Source organism: Balaenoptera physalus (assembly GCF_965194825.1).
Source record: "Balaenoptera physalus genome assembly, chromosome: 18".
NCBI lineage: Eukaryota > Metazoa > Chordata > Mammalia > Artiodactyla > Balaenopteridae > Balaenoptera > Balaenoptera physalus.
This window is the reverse complement of record NC_138899.1, coordinates 26,390,031-26,408,925: the sequence shown is the minus strand read 5'-3', so window position 1 is coordinate 26,408,925 and position 18,895 is coordinate 26,390,031. Positions and strand designations below refer to the sequence as shown.

General features: G+C 37.2%; 1 protein-coding gene across 7 annotated transcripts in view; it reads left to right on the top strand.

Annotated features, from left to right (window-relative positions):
• LOC309647466 (uncharacterized protein) overlaps window positions 1-18,895 on the top strand; it is a gene marked incomplete at its 5' end in the record, with an annotated part of 312,977 nt that overhangs the window by 97,885 nt on the left and 196,197 nt on the right. For 6 of the 7 annotated variants that reach the window (XR_014256055.1, XR_014256056.1, XR_014256057.1 and 3 more), the window contains one exon: window positions 2,693-2,824. Of the gene's footprint in view, window positions 1-2,692; window positions 2,825-8,753; window positions 8,793-18,895 lie in introns of all 7 variants that reach the window. The other variant, XR_014256059.1, reaches the window with a different exon arrangement.

The following is an 18,895-nucleotide window of genomic DNA, read 5'->3' as shown; positions in this document are numbered from 1 at the left end:
AATATTTCATTTCTAATACAATATGTAAACAATCTTCATTTTTGGCTTTTGAACAGTGCTGTTACAAATTGCAGCTTGTATTTCTGATTCTTTTCCCCAAATAAATCTTTGAAAATAAATCAGTGTGCTATTTCCCAAACTTACATCATACAACCCTGACATTTGAAAAGTTTCAACAATGTGTCTTGGAAATATTTCCATGTCTTTTTAGTCAAAGTTTCATAACTTAATCCCTATATGGGCAATTTCTGACTTCTTTGCATCTTTTCCTGATTATAACTCTACCAAAAAAGCTTTTAAGGGTCTCTGGCCTGTTTTTTTTTATATCAAATAAGAGAAAGAAGCAAACATGCTCTCACACGTAAAGATGTAAATACACTCTAGAATACTTTGATCGTTGTCTGCCTAAGGATCTTTCTTCTTCTCTTCAGGGTGTTCTGGGAAGTTGTTGGATATCAGATAACACCAGATAGAGCTTTATCTTCCTCTTTTTCATGACTGCATTTCCCTCCTTTCCCTATTAAGCATTAAATCCTCTACTTTCAGGAATGTCTAATTCTCCCTCTTTTCAAATCTATAATTGCTATAATTTGGGAACGCTGGTTTTTGCTCTCTTTTGACTCCGTTCCATGTTTTGCTCCTCTTACCTTTCTTCATCCAGATCTTTAGTGCCAACGTTTTTTCCTGATTTGCCTACTTATGCCCACTCTTCTGTCATTACTGTAGGGGCTTTCTCGTTCATTCCTTCCTTGGTATTTTTCTATAGAATCATCATAGCATAGATTTGAAATACAAAGTAATTATTATTCTCATATTAGGCATTATTTGTAAAGAAACCGAAGGATAGTTACCTGAGTATGTCACCGAAAATGAATGACAGACCCAGGTTCAGAGGTTAGAGTTCAGACCCAGGTTCAGAGGTTAGAGTTCAGACCCAGGTTCAGAGGTTAGAGTTCAGGCTCAACTCTTAGTCCAAGGCTATCCCATCTAGACTGCTGTTTCTCATTTTAGGAGAGTGTGAACATGACATTTTGAGCCCCAATTTTAATTTATTTTACCTTTATATAAATTCACAACGGTAACCTCCAACCTCATATTTAGTAAGATGTTAAATTTTTTTTTTCAGGGCTTCCCATTTTAAGTAGCGTTTCCCACAGGATGCTTATCTGAAGGCCAAAAAAAAAAAAAAAAAAAAAGTGATGTGCACTGGATCAGACCTGCTTGACTCAGCAAATTTCTGCAAATTAGACAGATGATGTGCATAACCTCAAAGTATCTTTTTTAAGAAGTAGCATACCACAACCGATTATTAGTCCTCAGATGTACAATCATCCTAGGCATCAAATTGCTTCCAATTTGATGCATTTTATCCTTTCACTGATCAGACTGTTCTCTTTTTTTTTTCTGGAAAAAAATAAATTCTGGAAAGATTTCTTCTGATGCTGAAGAAATCTTGAAGGCTTATCATTGGACTTTGATGGAATTAGAAGCCCCTGATTTGTTCAGAAAACCTCAGACAAGTTTAAAAATAGTACATATTTAGTTAGTAAAACTAACCGAGGAAAAGAGCTTATGGTTATATTAGTTAGTGGGTTCTATGAATAGCATTCACGTATAAATCTTTTTCATTTAACAAGGAGTTGTAATTTCTGTACCTGCAGACACATGCTGAACCAGGCTTATTTTGAGCAGTATGTTTCCCCTTTTGTAGAATATAGTGTCACATGAAACCATGGGGGAAAAAAACAGAATCGATTTATAATTTCAATCAGCTAATTCTTTAACATATTCCTGATGTTTGATTTCCAAAAAGTTGTTAAGCTGTCTGGACAGAATACAATTATTGATCACCTATATTTTGGGGGTTGACTTTCTTGTTTTAACCAAAAAAATGTGATTCTCCCTTTTCCCTTGAGCCATTGCAAGAAAGGTACCATTGCAAGTGTAAAGGAGGACCTTTTTCAAATTAATTTTTGCTCTTTATTTGACTATACTCAAATTGACATGTAATTTGTGTGAGGCTGTGAAATTGTGGACATTGGAAAAAACTTTCTTGCATTACTGAAAGAAATCCAGGTTGCTGGCTTCTCCCTGTCACATAGCCCTTTCAGCACCATTAACCCCTTTTTCCTTTTCTGAGGTGTTTCAGTTCCAGCGTACCTCATTTGGTTCAAGTACAAAAATTAAATGGGCTTTTTAGCTAATCTAGCTAAACGTTCTAGCTAATCACTCAGCAACTAATTTTTCTATGATCTTGGCAAAAATTTCAAGTAAGAGAATCATACATTCTAGGTCATTCTTGTGGTCCCATGTTTCTAGCATAGATGAATAGCAGTGGACTTTTTCCAAAGGACAGATCTGGGTTTAAATCCCATTTCCAGTACTTACAAATTAGGTAGCTTTAGGCAAGTGTGGTGGTTAATTTTATGTCAACTTAACTAGGTCATGGGGCACCCATATATTTGGTTAAATACTATTCTGGATGTTTCTGGGAGAGTGTTTTTGGATGAGTTTAACATTCAATTTAATAGACTGAGTAAAGCAGATTGCCTTCTCTAGTGTGGGTGGGCCTCATCCAATCAGTTGAAGGCATGAATAGAACAAAAAGGCTGACCTTCCCCTGAATAAGAAGGAATTTCTCCTGCCTGATTACCTTGGAGCTAAGACTTTTTTCTTTTTTTTCTGCTTTCAGACTTGAATAGAAACATTGGCTCTTCCTGGATCTCCAACCTGCCAGCCTTTGAACTAGAACTATACTGTTGGCTCTCTTGGGTCTCCAGCTGACTGACTACAGATCTTGGGACTCGTCAGCCTGCATAATCATGTGAGCTAATTCCTTATAATAAATCTCCTTCCATATATAATTTATATAGGATATATATATCCTATTGGCTCTGTTTCTCTGGAGAACTCTGACTAATATAGCAGGTTACTCATTCTTTTGCAATGAGTGATTTCATCACATGTGAAATAGGGATAATAACACCCATTTTACAAGGTTGTTGTAAGGTTTCTGAGATCAGGAGGGCAAAGCATGTTGCACAAAATAGGTGTTTATAAAACAGTAACTGTTGTTATTATAATGATTATTTTTCAGAGCACAGATTCCTTCTAATCTTAAAAAATACAGTTATAGTTAGTCCAATTTTTTTCTTCTTTCTAACTTTTTCTTCCACCTGCAGTTAACTTCCTTTTGATTTCTGACTCAGTGCTGTTTATGTTCTGATGCCATCTCTTTCAAAATTCCTGGTTGAATTTTTTTCTTATAAAATTCTTTAACTCAGCATAGCAGCCCATGATCCATTGGTAATACTCTTTTTTTTAAAAAAATTAATTATTTTTGGCTGCATTGGGTCTTTGTTGCTGTGCACGGGCTTTCTCTAGTTGCGGCAAGCAGGGGCTACTACTAGTTGCAGTGAGCGGGCTTCTCATTGCGGTGGCTTCTCTTGTTGTGGAGCACGGGCTCTAGGCGTGCCGGCTTCAGTAGTTGTGGCACGAGGGCTCAGTAGTTGTGGCTCACGGGCTCTGGAGAGCAGGCTCAGTAGTTGTGGCTCACGGGCTCTGGAGAGCAGGCTCAGTAGTTGTGGCTCACGGGCTCTGGAGAGCAGGCTCAGTAGTTGTGTTTCATGGGCTTAGTTGCTCTGCAGCATGTAGCATCTTCCCAGACCAGGGCTTGAACTGGTGTCCCCTGCATTGGCAGGCGGATTCTTAACCACTGTGCCACCAGGGAAGCCCCCATTGGTAATATTTTTGATTCTCACTTTCTGGTTCCCCAGTCTCCAACTGCTTTTGACCCTATCACTTAAGATTGAGGCATCTGGCTTTACCTCCGGGTGACACACATTCCTTAGGCCTGGACAGCAAAAGAAGATGTCGTGAGAATGTGGGCCTTTCACGCTTAAAGTCAGGGTCTAGGAGTGTAGTTGGAAGAGGTATTGGGATGGGGGACTTGGGGTCAGATGAATCATGTCAAATACTCAATGTAGTGTTTCCTCTACAAATCCTTCTGAGGTGTGCTCTTTTTCTCCCTGATTTTTCCTTTTTTCCCAGTCCCTGACCACTACTCCCTTAACCCTCCAGATACACATACGCTATTTTCTATTCTACCACCTTTCTCTGACTTGCCTTGCTCTGTGCGTATGTGCAGCAATATTGCCCTTACGAGTGGTGTTTGGGTAAGTACCCCTCTTCTTTCATTTCCTTGACTCTAAAGTGGTGCGAGTAACACTTACTCCTGGGATTTGGGGGAAAATTAAATCACACAATGTACACAAACTGTCTTGTATCCTGCCTAGGACACAGTAAGTATACCATAAATTGTAATCAATGCTGTTATGTGACTCAGTTAGAATAGGTTATGAGTTCCAGAGTGAGGATACAGAGTGGGAGATTAGGCCAGAAAGATGGAGGGCAATGCAACCTTATCAAATTAATGTGGGCAAAAAACTATAGTTGAAGTTACTTTTGTATGTTAAAAATGTGTATTGTCTAAGTATATACATATTAGTAGCATATATTATATATTTTAATATATATCAATCTATATATTAGTATGTATTATTAGTAATATATTAGTAGTAGTATATATATTAGTAGTATATATAGATAAATAGTATATATTTTTATATATACTTTAAGTATATTATATATATTAAATATTATATATTCACTATACTTTAAGTATATTCTATATACTTAAAGACCAAACCAAGGTCAAAGATTAAACTGTCTGGCCAAATAGAGGCAGCAGGAGAGAAGAAGTACTGGAGATGGTTTGTAGGGACCCAGAAAGTCTAGAAGGAAGCAGAGAGGATTGTAGTCCAGGAATGACAGGAGTATATAACACGGGAAAAGTCCTAAAAGATGACAGGCTGGCAAGCTTGCAAAAAGACTAGATTTTAAATGTTCTCACCACACAAAATCTTTTATGTGACATGACAGAGGTGTTAGCTAATGCCATGGTGGTAATCATTGCAAAATATAAATGTATCAACTCAACACATTGTACACCTTAAACATACCAATGTTATATGTCAATTATATCTCAATTAAAAAAAGAAATTGCTACAGCCAGAGTGGGAAGGACCACGGATGCTCAGGCATCGACTACTTGCCCTCTCCCGTGGTGGCAGCACCCACTTAACGAGGATGGATATGGCTGAATGTTATGTGTGGGGACCAACCAGCTTTTTCTGGATCACACAGCCAGCCAGAGAATTAGAATTTGATCCCAGCACTTCCGAACACCAGCTGCTCTGCAGAGCGAGCTTTTCACCACATCCCACATTCCTCTAACACATGTTTTCTGAGAAATCTTCAGGAAAGAGCAGATACTTGAGCTAGCTTTTGAAAGGCATTCTCAACAAAGGGCCCTGAATGGGAGAGCACGGCAAGTTTAGAGAAGTTAGAGCAGAGTGTTTGAGTATAGGCACAAAGCAGACGTGAAAATGGAGCAGGAGCTTTAAAAAAAAGTACAATTTGAGGTCCCCGAGCTAAGTGGAAATGTTACTCGGGAGTCCTGGAGTTATTGAGGAGATCATTAGAAGATGTGAAGCAGGAGTGACATGATGAGATTTGTGTTTGAACATGTAATGAATGAACTGGAAGGGAATTCAGCTGGAAACTAGTAGATCAATTAAGAAATATTTTAATAAATGATAAGAAATGTCAAGAAGTTCAATGTAGGAAATGTTTGTGATGTTGGAGAGCAGGGGATAACTCTGATAGATACTAATCACGTTCAGTGTAGGTAAGTGAGGGAGAGGGAGGAGTCGATAAATGAGATACTTAATACAGGAGGAGTGACTTCTGCTACCAAGAGTTTCTCCAGTTGGCTTGAGGGCCCTGCTTTATCAGGAGAGTTTTGGCAGGTAATGTGCACCTTGCCAGAACTTAGGCTACTACAAAGATTTCTAGGAGGAATCCATTCATGGCATTCCTACCTTGTGAAGTACAGGGATACACTCAGATCTTATTTAATAGTGAGAGTAGATTACCTTTGAATTGCACCTTCTCTGAATCACTGTCACATATAGAGTGTTGTTGAGCCCTAAAGCACATTTGGTTCAAATCTATAGTTATACAACAGGTATTTTTTTTCTGATACTGAATATGAGGACTTGAAAATATGATGTTAAATAAACAGACCATTCCAGCATATTGTGGCATGTCTGTAAGTACCTGTTCAGTTGATGGATTCTGTATATACTCTTTAAAAAAACAGCTCCATCTGCCATGATACACTCAGGACAGCTAGTTATTTTTGTAGGTGTTGAAATGGATATATATTTAGCTTTGTCTTTGTATGTGTCTATGATTAAATGTTATTGAGTATTAACAAATAAAACCCTTTATGACTTTTTTCCTAAAATCTAATGCAGCATGATATAGAACTTAATACCCCTAATTGCAAACTAACAAGAGCTGCTTTTACAATTACTTCAATGTTTGTATGGTTATGACTCATGAACAAATTACTTTCATGGCTGGGTTGTGTTTATACAAGGCAGGGTGTGAATTTTAAAAATGGATCAACAAGATGGGACAGATTTAGGTGTGGACATATTTATGTAACATGTTTAAATATGGGCATAGAGAAGCAGAAAAACAAATACCTCTTTTGGCATGTTCAGTAGTTAAAGAAGATTTTGTGCACTATTGTATTAATAAACATTTATGGAGATTGAATGAAAATTGGCATCAGGTAGGGTTCTGGCAAAAAGCCCTTTAGTAGAGTCAGTTGAAAGCTAGTGACACGTTAAATCCTTAAGAAAATATGGAATAATGCCACTTGCAAATCCTTCACTTACAACAGATGGAATGCAAGCTCATTCCAAATGGCAGACTACTCAACAGTGGCAAATGAAATTAAACCAATAATGGTAGTATGAATCTGTGAAAAAAGGAAGTAGACATACAACCCAAGAAATTCAAATGGAATATTACTACTGTGTTTCACATCTAGTAATACACCTCACTCACAGGTAATGTTCTAATTTACTTGCGTGATTGTTAGTCATACTGTTTGTCCTGTTCTATGCTGATAGGCCCTTTTGCAAATACAGCCCAGGTATTGTTACGCATTTAACCCAAGTCTGAGTCTGTATCCCTCAGATTTTAAGAACAGACACTATGCCCAGTGCAGTCCTTATATACAGTAGTCTCTCTGAAGGGCTGACAAGGTCTGAAATAACTCTCCCCAGAACAAGGGTTAAAAACCTGAATCTTCTCTATGGTTCTGAAAACATTCCATGTTTCTCCTAACCAACTCTGCCCACGGGTAACGCCAGCCTGCTTATAGGCAATCTCTGAGCAAGTTCAGAATTGTGCAGTAAATAGTACACTATGCATTACCATTTATACTACAGCTAAATTGGTCTTATAAAGAGATTAACTATAGGACAAAAGAAAACTCCTAGAGGCTTAAGAATTCTCTTTAAAAATGTATCCTTAAGGAGGAGCCTAGAAAAAAGAATTATCATCCAGCTAACAAGATATTTAGGAGGCAGTGTTGGGGGTAGACACTGTATAACAAAGGGGCTCAGACATACTACATAGATGTGCATCCTAGTAAGTGTTCCATGTATACATATAATTATTTACATGGGCTAAATCAAATAGACGCCTGCAGCGTATTCCACTTTTACTTTCTTTCTTGAGATTTTCTGTTACTAATAATTAGGAGACTACATCACATTGTTTGTCACAGGCTCAAATCTTGATTCAGGATTTCTGGGATTTCAACTCTAGGTAGATAATCAGCAGCATCTTTGGGGAACTTTTATAGAGAACAGCTTCTTCTTCCCCGGAAATACTTGGCAAAAATTGTGATTTAATATTCTTGCCCTGAGCTTAGTGGCATTCTCTGATCTTCCCATCATTCTTGCTCATTTCCCAGAGACAATGATGCTTCCCTACTTCCTTTGGCTATCTTCTCTCTAGAGGGTAGCTAATATCCATGCTCTTAGATACAGAATCACAAGCTTTTTTCAAGGGCTAATTTATTGCAGTAAAGTTTCTCAGAATCCTTGGAGACTGTCTAGAAGGTATACATTTTCCTGATGACTGCAGAATACTATCCAAATGATCCCTTAAAATATCTTCACAGGTACTTCACTGCAAAGCTATTCAGACTGGAAGTGTCAAAACTCTGGTACCCATACGTAGTAAGAATCCTGATGGATTTTTCATATGTCCCTGCCATAAATCTGTGAGGGGTTATGGACTTTATCTTCTTTCTCTCTTATGTCCACATATCCAGTCCTGTTCATTCCACCTATTTAGCAATCTCTTGAATCTTCTCTTTATCCCAAGCACCTTTACCATAGCTGAGCCACCTGCTGTAAAAATCTCCTCTTTTATTTCCCCACATGTACCCCTAATCCCTTCTGACCATTCTTCATACAATAGCCGAGGTAACTTTATAATAGTACAGACCTTATTATATTCTTTTCCTAGTTTAAACCCTCCCAATGACTCCTGATTGTTCTTAAAATAAATCCGAATCCTTAATGTGGTGTCTAAGGCCCTATCTGGTCTGAGACCTGTCTACCGCAATAGCCTCATCTTTTGTAAGGCTCTCCCTTGAGCTGTGATCTCTGGCCATCTTCCGAGATTTCCCTCCTGTCTGCCTCAGGACCTTTACACATGCTCTTCCCTCTTTTGGAAATACTTTTCTGCACCCTCCATCCACCCCTTTATTCAGCTAACTCCTACTAGTTCTTCACTTTTTAACTTAAATATCCTTTCTTCAGGGAATCCTTCATTGACTCCGGTTCACGCCTTCTGAATAGGTAAGGTCACTAATTATACACTCTCAGCACAATGAACTTCATTAACCAATTGTCACTGACATTAATTGTTTTATGCTTATTTTCTGCTTTAGACTTTAAGCTCCAAATGAGCATAGACTATATCTTGTTCTTGTTTATAACATTTACACCACTGTTTTCCCTATGCCTAGCTTGGAGCATTGCAACCAGTAGGTGCTCAATATATATTTATCTGTCACTTGCTAAGTGTCTCTGGAAGTGCATGCATAGCCTTTGGTTCAATAAGGTAAACTTGAACAACAACTCTAATAGTTTCTGATTATACTATTAAGACTTTGGAGCATATAAAACATCCAATTTTTCTCTTATTTTTTGGTTTGGACAAAACTGCTCATGTTAATAGCTTGTCCCTGGGAAATTATGTCTTTTTCTTTTAATCTCATGTGATGCCTGTACAATATGTAGATGAATGTTTGGTGAATTCTTAATAAATGCTTAAGAAGGCTTTCCACTGCCCTAATTCTTTGTCTTCTTTAGCATCTCTAGTGATTTAGCTGTTTCGTTTGGTTGTTCTCTTGGTTTAATATTAACCTCTGAATTCTAGGAACCTGGTACAAGTGTCCTAAAGATCTGGACTGGAGGATACTTTAAATGACACATCACCATGTTCTACTCACAACTATTCCCCTTTCCCTCTGGACCATTTATCCTCTTCTATAGGGTGATTTACTTCTCAAGCTGCTACATTGTCTAGAAGGGTATTGGTGACCATGCTCATCAAGTCAAAAGCTGCCTTTCAGACCCAAAGTATCTAGTCATTCTTCCTGCCACAGAGCTCACTAGGTCCCATGCAATTAAAATTCAGAATTGAATTGTCTTTAATGAGTATAATATTGATGTTATCCAAATTAACTATGAGTGATAAAAATAGACACAGATGGAAAACCATGTTTGTATTTTTTTCTTATCTAGGGTGAAAGTATTACCTACTTACTAAATGGCAATATTTTTATAACCTCTCTTTGGGTTTGGAATATATGTAATTTTTAAAACCATGTCATATAGTCTGAAAGGGCATCTGTTTATGATGAAAGAAAAAACCACAGGAATCACATCTTCTCTTACACCTGATTTAAGTAATATTTACTACCTGTATGTGATTATACTGATAGCAAGATACTCATGTTTGGACCCACATACCAGACTGGATTTTTATAAACAGTTACTGCTAACTGAATTGCTCCTGTGTTTCTTTCTGGACTGTATGATACAGCAGAAATTCAGGAATATGTTTTGCTTCTCTTTTCCTCTTATCATCTTTCAGAGGTTTCAAATTAACAAAGGTGAATAATGAGAATAATTTCTTTATGTATTAGCATATATGTCCTAATTTAGAATGATATAAAGATAAACACATTTTATGATTTTTTTATTCTACATTTCATTTAATTTTCAGCCTCTAAACCTATGAATGTTGAAAACTGTGGTTGGGCATAGATTTTGTGCCTCTTCATGAAAAAATGTGATCTTTGGGTGAAGTCTGATAATGACTTATTTCTCTGGCTTACACCTAAAACATTTTCCTTCAGTTATTTATTTTATTTTTAATTTAATTCTTCAAGGCATACATAAATATGTTCTCATTGCACAAGATGTAAACAATACAGATAAAGTAAAAGTCCCTCTTGGTAACCCCACATCAATCTCCTAATCCCATTCCCTTTCTCAACAGTGACCATGACTAAATGTTCGATATGTGTGTTTGTTAAACTTTAAAATTTATTTCATACATATATATATGCTAATACATAGGTTAAATTTATCATAAAAATATATCATGACCTAAATCAAATTACTCTTTTGCTTAAAACTCTCCAGTGGCTTCTTATTTTACTTCATACCTTATTTTACCGTGTACCTCACCCTGGCCTCCACGGCCCTTCATGATCTGATCCTTGCTTCCTTCTCTAACTCATTTCCTACACTATCCCATTTCTTTACCGAGGTCCAAAAACATTGGATCATTCCATCTCTTTAATACATTCTGTCTTGTTAATACCCTGCATGTTCCTCCCTTACAGTATGTTCCTGAGCACTTTTCTTTACCTGGAAGAGTCCACACCCAACATTTACATGGCTAGTACTGTCTCATCATTCAAATCTCGGCTCAAATACCGTTTCCTAAGAGAAGTCTTTTCTCAGAGGCTATTCTGGTCATTTTGTCTCCTGCTAGGTACTCTCGAGCTAACTATTCCGTTTGAGTATTCACAGCACTTACTACTACTCAGAATTTTATAATGGAGACAAACAAAACAAACCGTGATTGTTATGTACTTTCTGTACTAGAATATAAGCTTCATGAGGGCAGGGTCTTTGGCTTGTTCATCTATTTATATCTCCTGCACCTACAATGGCACTTGACACATAATAACTGATTGTTGAGCAATGAGGACTAGAAAGCAAAGAAAGTCCTGTCACGTCATGGTTCGTACCATGATGGAGGTGCAAGTTCTATTTATAGTTGTGGGTAACGAATAAGTTACTTAACTTCTTTTGAGAATTCTCATGTTTACAATACTTATGATGATAATAGAATCTGCTTCGTCAAGTTGTTGTCAGACTATTAACTGGGATAATGCGAGCAAAGTGACCGGCCTTGTACCTGGCATATAGTATGTGCTCAGTGGTCGTTAAAAGGGGAGTGATGGGGGACATAGGTATACGTATAACTGATTCACTTTGTTATAAAGCAAAAACTAACACACCACTGTAAAGCAATTATACTCCAATAAAGATGTGAAAAAAAAAAAGAATAAAATGAGGTATTTAATTCTATTTTTTTTTTTTTTTTTAAAAAGGGGAGTGATGTTAGCATCATGGCCGAAAAATATGTCCCTCTTTTGTGCCCCACCCCCAACCCCAGCAACAATTTGGCATCTATCCATGGGAAAAAAAAAGTGCCTTGGTGGGAGCTGTGAATTTCAGCACCAAACACAAAGCGACCCGGCAGGAGTCTCAGCCACGCATGTGTCAGATGATAGGCATATAGACCTCAGTCCCAGCTGTGGGCACTGCAGTGGCCTGTGAACTGGCTCCAGCCCTTCTTGGCTGTGGTCTTGAAGCCCCTGGAAAACACTGTCTTAGCCAATCACTCACGGATGAGAAAGCCTTTGTGGAAGTCCAGCTTTAAAGCAGAGAATTTCCAGCACAATACTGGAGCAAAATATAGGAGTTTAGGTGAAGTGGGGAGGGTAAGAGGAATAGTTTGGCTTTATCTATGTCATTTCTGCCTCGAGGTGGCATGGCTTAGGGCAAAGAGAAATCGTTTGGGCCCTAATAAATAAAGTCAGGAATGAAAGAGAACTTATTACAATTGATAATCACAGAAATACAAAGCATTGTAAGAGGATACTAGGAGCAATTATACACAAACAGATGGGATAACCTAGAAGAAATGGATAATTTCCTAGAAATATACGACCACCAAGACTGAATCACAAAGAAATAGAAAATCTGAACAGATCAATTACTAGTAAGAAAGTTGAATCAGTAATCAAAAATATCCCGACAAATAAAAGCTTCAGGACCAGATGCCTTTCCTGGTAAATTCGAAGAAATATTTAAAGAAAAATTAATGCCAATAACTTCTCAGACTCTTCCAAAAATTGAAGAGGCAGTAACACTTCCAAACTCATTTTATGAGGCCAGCATTACTCCAAGACAAAGCCAGATAAGGACACTATGAGGAAAGAAAACTACAGACCAATATCTCTGATGAATATAGATAGAAAATTTCTCAATAAAATATTAGCAAACAGAATTCAACAGTACATTAAAAGCATCATACACTATGATCAAGTGGGATTTATCCCTGGAACATAAGGATGTTTCAACATATGCAAATCAATAAATGTGATTCACCACATTAATAGAATGAAAGATAAAAATCATATGATCATCTCAATATATGCAGAAAAAGCATCTGACAAAACACAACATCTTTCTATGACAAAAGCTGAACAAATTGAGTATAGAAGGAATGTACCTCAACATAATAAAGACCATTACAGTAAGCCCACAGCTAACATCTCACTCAACAGTGAATGTTTGAAATCTTTTCCTCTAAGATCAGGAAAAGATAAGGGTGCCCACTCCCACCACTACTATTCAACATGTTAATAGAAGTCCTAGCTAGGCAGGAAAAAGAAATAAAAGCCATCCAAATTTGAAAGGAAGAAGCATAACTGTCTTTGCAGATATGATCATACATATAGAAAATCCTAAAAACTCCACCAAAAAACTGTTAGAACTCATCAACAAACTCAGTAAAGATTCAGGATACAAAATCAACATGCAGAATCAGTTGCATTTCTATGCACTAACAACAAAATCTCTGATAAAGAAATAAAGAAAACAATCCCATTCAAATATAGTATCAAAAACAATAAAATACTTAGAAATAAATTTAACTAAGGAAGTGAAAGACCTCTACACTGAAAACTATAAGATTTTGATGAAAGAAGTTGAAAAGACACAAACAAATGGAAAAATATCCTGTGTTCATGAATAGGAAGAATTAATACTATTAAAATGTTCATACTTCCCAAAGAGATCTATAAATTCAGTGCAATGTCCTTCAAAATTCCAATGGCATTTTTCACAGAAATAGAATAAACAATCTTAAATTTTGTATGGAACCATAAAAGACCCCACATAGCCAAAGGAATCCTGAGAAAGAAGAACAAAGCTGGAGACATCACACTTCCTGATTTCAAACTATACTATCAAGCTATATTAATCAAAGTAGTATGGTACTGGCATAAAAACAGACACGTAGATCAATGGAACAGAATTGAGAGCCCAGGTATAAACCTTCCCATATAAAGTTAACTAATATTGGGAAACAAGAATACTCAATGGAAACAAGAATAGTCAATGGGGAAAGTCTAGTTTCTTCAATAAACAGTGTAGGAAAAACCGGATAATTATATGTAGAAGAATAAAAATGAACTCCTATCTTAACACCAATCACAAAAATAAACTCAAATGAATTAAAGAAGAGACCTGAAACCATAACACTCCTAGAAGAAAGCACAGAGAAAAAACTCCTTGACTTTGGTCTTAGGAACAACTTCCTGGATATAACACAAAAAGCACAAGTGACAAAAGCAAAAATAAATAAGTGGGACTACATCAAACTAAAAAGCTTCTGCACAGCAAAAGAAGCAATCAACAAAATGAAAAGGTAACCTACAAAATGGAAGAAAATAATGACAAATCATATATCTGATGAGTTAATATCCAAAATATACAAGGAACTAATACAATTCAATAGCAAACCACAAACAAATAGTCTTATTAAAAAATGGATAGGGCTTCCCTGGTGGCGCAGTGGTTGAGAATCTGCCTGCTAATGCAGTGGACACGGGTTCGAGCCCTGGTCTGGGAAGATCCCACATGCCACGGAGCAACTAGGCCCGTGAGCCACAACTACTGAGCCTGCACGTCTGGAGCCTGTGCTCCGCAACAAGAGAGGCCACGACAGTGAGAGGCCCATGCACCGCGATGAAGAGTGGTCCCCACTTGCCGCAACTAAAGAAAGCCCTCACACAGAAACGAAGACCCAACACAACCATAAATAATAAATTAATAAATAAATAAAGGGAAAAAGATGATTCAATTAAAAAAAAAATGCTTTAAAAAAAAAAAAAAAAAAAAAATGGATAGAGGGACTAAACAGACATTTTTCCAAAGAAGACCTCCAAATGGCCAGAGCTACATGAAAAAATGCTCAAATTTACTAATTATCAGGGAAATGCAAATTAAAACCACAATGAGATATCACTTCACACCTGTTACAATGGCCATCATCAAAAATACAAGAGATAACAACTGAGAGTGAGAGGTGAGAATGTGGAAAAACAAGAGCCCTTGTTCACTTTTGGTGGGAATATAAATTGGTACAGCCATTATAGAAAACAGTATGGAGGTTTTTCAAAAAATTAAAAATAGAATTACCATATGATTCACCAATCTTACTTCTGGGTATATTTTCCAAGGAAAGATTATAAGAAACTGAAGAGATATCTGTACTCCAGGTTCACTGTAATATTATTCACAACAGCCAAGATATGGAAATAACCTACAACAGCCAAGATATGGAAATAACCTAAGTATCTGCCTGTAGATGAATGAATAAAGAAGAAGTGGTATATATACACAATGGAATATTATTCAACCATTTGTGACAACATGGATGGACCTTGAGGCCACTATGCTAAGTGAAATAAGTGAGACAGAGGAAGACAAATACTACATGGTATCACTTATTTGTGGAATCTAAAAAAAACTAAACTCATAGAAACTGAGGGTAGAATAGTGATTGCCAGCGGCTGGCGGTGGAGGAAATGGGGAGATAGTGGTCAAAGGGTATAAACTTCCAGTTATACGAAGAATACGTTCTGGAGATCTAAAGTATTCCATGGTGAAAATAGTTAACAATAATGTATTATATACTTGAAAGTTGCTAAGAGAGTAGATCTTAAATGTTTTCACCACAGAAAAGCAGTGGTCATTATGTGAGGTAATGGAAGTATTAACGAACCCTACTGTGGTAGTCATTTCACAATACAGAAGTGTATGAAGTCAACACATTGTAGACCTTAAACTTAAACAATGTTATATGTCAAGTATATCTCTATAAACCTGGGAAGAAAATGACAGCTAAAATTTGGTGTCAACTCCTAAGTGATATTTGAGACCTCTCATTTTTTTCTTTACTGTTCTAACTGGGTGTTTCTTCCTAGGGAGGAAAAAAAAAAGAGCTGGTTTTGTTGTGGTTGTTGTTTTCTTTTTTTTTTTTTAATTTAAGAAATGTGATAGGGTAGGAAGGCAAAGATAAACTATTGATACATTGGAAACCCATCTCCCCTTGCCCGTGGATGGATCTACCTCCTCTCTTGCACTTTTTAAAAAAATTGATGAAAGAGTCTTTAAATTCTATAGTGCTTGCTCTATATCTCTTGCACTTTTTTGAAGCAATTCAAGTATGAATATAGGAGGAGGATCAGGAAAGAGAACACACTAAAATTCCCTCTTTTATTAACCACATGCTTAAATGTGTACTGTTAGTGGAATTCACTAGCTCTACACAGTTTAGTCTACCCTCAGTGGGCAATTAGCCATATTATAAGCAGCAAACCTGCGATGGAGACAAAAAGATAGTCAGTTTGTTAGTTCAGGACTAATGTTTGCCTGTTTCTAGTACACAGGATTTAAGTTTATCTGAAATTATAGACAAGCCTTTCCTACCAACCAAATAATCCTCTGTTGTTTACAAACAATTGCAATTTGGAGTTCCACTTAATTTGCTCATGAAGACAAACAGGAAGGGGAAGAAGTGAAATTCTTAAGACTCGGCAATATAAACAGTTGACCAATGAAGGGACACAGACTATTCTAGCCAGGTTCTCCCCGGCCCTCTTACCCTTTCATTCTCTTATTTTCTTGGAATTAAACCAGAATGACACTGATCTGGTTAGCAGGAATTTCTCTTGTTTAAAGATTATTTCAAACAAGGATGGGGAATGATACAAAATGTTTTCCTTGGGTAAAGGCATAAACTGAAAATATCCAAGTCTCAGTTCCCATTTTAGCTGTCAGTAACAACCCTTGATGGAGAAGGCTTTAATCTGGGAAGTTATAAGGACAAGATTAGCTGGGAATGTTTGACCTTACAATTCAGAATAAGAAATCTACTATATAATGAACTACAGCATCTCCAGGTTCGAGAAACCATAAGCAACATGCAGTAGATTCTCCTGATAATTCTTATTTTTCTCTTAACTAAAGAGTCAGTGAAATCCTTAGCTTGACCCATCATCAGGGGATTTGCTGCTTGTATCTAATTTTAGATTTCTCCTCTTGCTTTGCCTAAGCTCTGCTGATTCCCTTCTCTGGGTGCCTCGGCCTTTCAGTGGCACATTTCCTTTCCTTTCCTTTCATAAGCACCTTGCCATGGGTTCTTAGGTAGAGTCTGGAGTGGAGCCAGATGCAGAGGATCTGATCCCAGCCATGCTGCTTCCTGTGTGGATTTTCATATAAGTCATGTAACCTCACAGTGCCTTGCTTTTCTCCTTCTAAATGAGACTTACCTGGCAATTTCATGGGGTTGATGTATAGTTTAGCTGTTATCTTTATTTCTAGTGGAAGATTTGGTTTAGTTTCATGTGCATTTGTTCAGATTTCACTTTCTTTAACAAGTTTTTTCAATGGCATTCCTTTTTTTTTTTTTTGAGGATACAGATGTCTTTTATTAAATCAGACATTAAAGACATTTGCAAAAATGAAGAATAATATCACTCTTCTCACTATTTTTCTGTTTTAGAAAACAGAATTATTTTTCATAAAAATGTTATTTGTGTTAACATGCAATAGATTTATTATTCTTTTTATACAAAGAAATACATAAATATTTTCTAAATTTATCAGTTTTAATTTCTGATATGTAGTAGATAATAATAGATATAACTCACATATACCAAAGCTCTGCAGGGTCCTGAATACTTTTTAAGAGTGTAAAGTCCCTGAGATGAATAAGTTTGAGAACCACTGCTCTAAGACTAGTCAGGAGAATGAAAGAGAAGAGTCCTTGCCCTCATTCTAGTTGGAGTATGCAGGTGAACAAATGGACAAACATGACTTCAGATTGTACAAGGCTCTAGAACAAGTGAGGTGATGTGATACATCATTGGTAAAAGTGCTTTCAATACTAAGCTCAGGGAAGTCTTCTCTGAGAAAGTTATAATTTGGCCTGAGACTTAAAGAATGAGTAAAAGTGACCAACTAAAGAGCTAGAAGAAGAGCATTTCAGGTAGAAGGAGAAAGAATTACATTAATCTGAGACAAAAAGGTGTGCATGTTTGAGAGCCAGAGATGAATGGGGCCAGTGGGACTGGAGTGGAGTGGTCGTCAGAGAAAGCAGTGCTAAAGGTCGGAGAACTGGGCAGAGGAGCAAGGACCTTTGTGGCCACCATTTGGATTAAAACAGAAGTCCAGTGGGAAGCCACTAAAGGATGAAATAAGGGACTATGTAATCTGATGAAGATGTTAGAAGGTGACTGGCTGCTGTGTGTAGGATGGATTGCTGGGTAGTAAGAATTGAGGCAGGGAGACCAGTTAGACAGGCAAGACGCTGGCACAAGAAAAGGCAAGTGGCTAAGCCAAGTGGTGGCCATGGGGATTGAGAAAAAGTGATAGATGCCAGATATACTTTGGAAGTAACAATAGGATCTGCTGATGGAATGGATGTGGGGAATGAAAAAGAGGGAAGAATCAAAGTTGATTCCTAGGTCTTTGAGTGGAGCAACCAAGTGATGACAGAGTGCATTTGCTGAGATGACCCATCACTGTATAATCACCACACTGCCACACCTTCAGCCCCCGTGCACCTCTCCATCAAACTTGCCTGGCAAAATCTCAAACCTGGTCCAATATAAATCGCCACTGACTCTTCATCTGCCCCTGTGCAATGAAACATGATGGAGAAAAAAGCACACGCACAAGCTGACTGATCTCATTTTAGGACCTCAAACTTCAAGTGCACCTTTGTCCTGCCATGCAATCCTACTGTAATTTCCTAGGTAATTCACCTTCCTGCTCTCCTAGGTAACTATTTTGTATCTTCTTCTCTCTCCTTTAACCTGCAGTACCTCTCCACTCTCCATTTCTCAGCTGACAATGACCTTGCTTTCTATTTCAATGAAAAATGAGCTTCCACACCTCTGGCTACATCTGCCAACCTACTTAAAATGGACCCTTCTGCCCTTCCTCCAACTGCAATGGATAAAATGTCTGATCTTCCACCTCTGACCGCTATCTCCACTTGAACTCTGGATCCCCTCTTCCTTGCCTAATTGTGAACACTGCTCCAAAGGTAACATCTGTCTTTCCGGAGATGTCAGCCAGCATCTGCAGCACTTTCGTTAAGCTTTCACTCCCTCCATTACACTGTAATTATCCTTGTCAAGGTCATCAATAACTTCCACATTGTTTTTTAAAAATTTTATTTATTTTAATTTAAAAGAATTTTTAAATTTTAATACAATTTTTAAAGGTTATTTTTC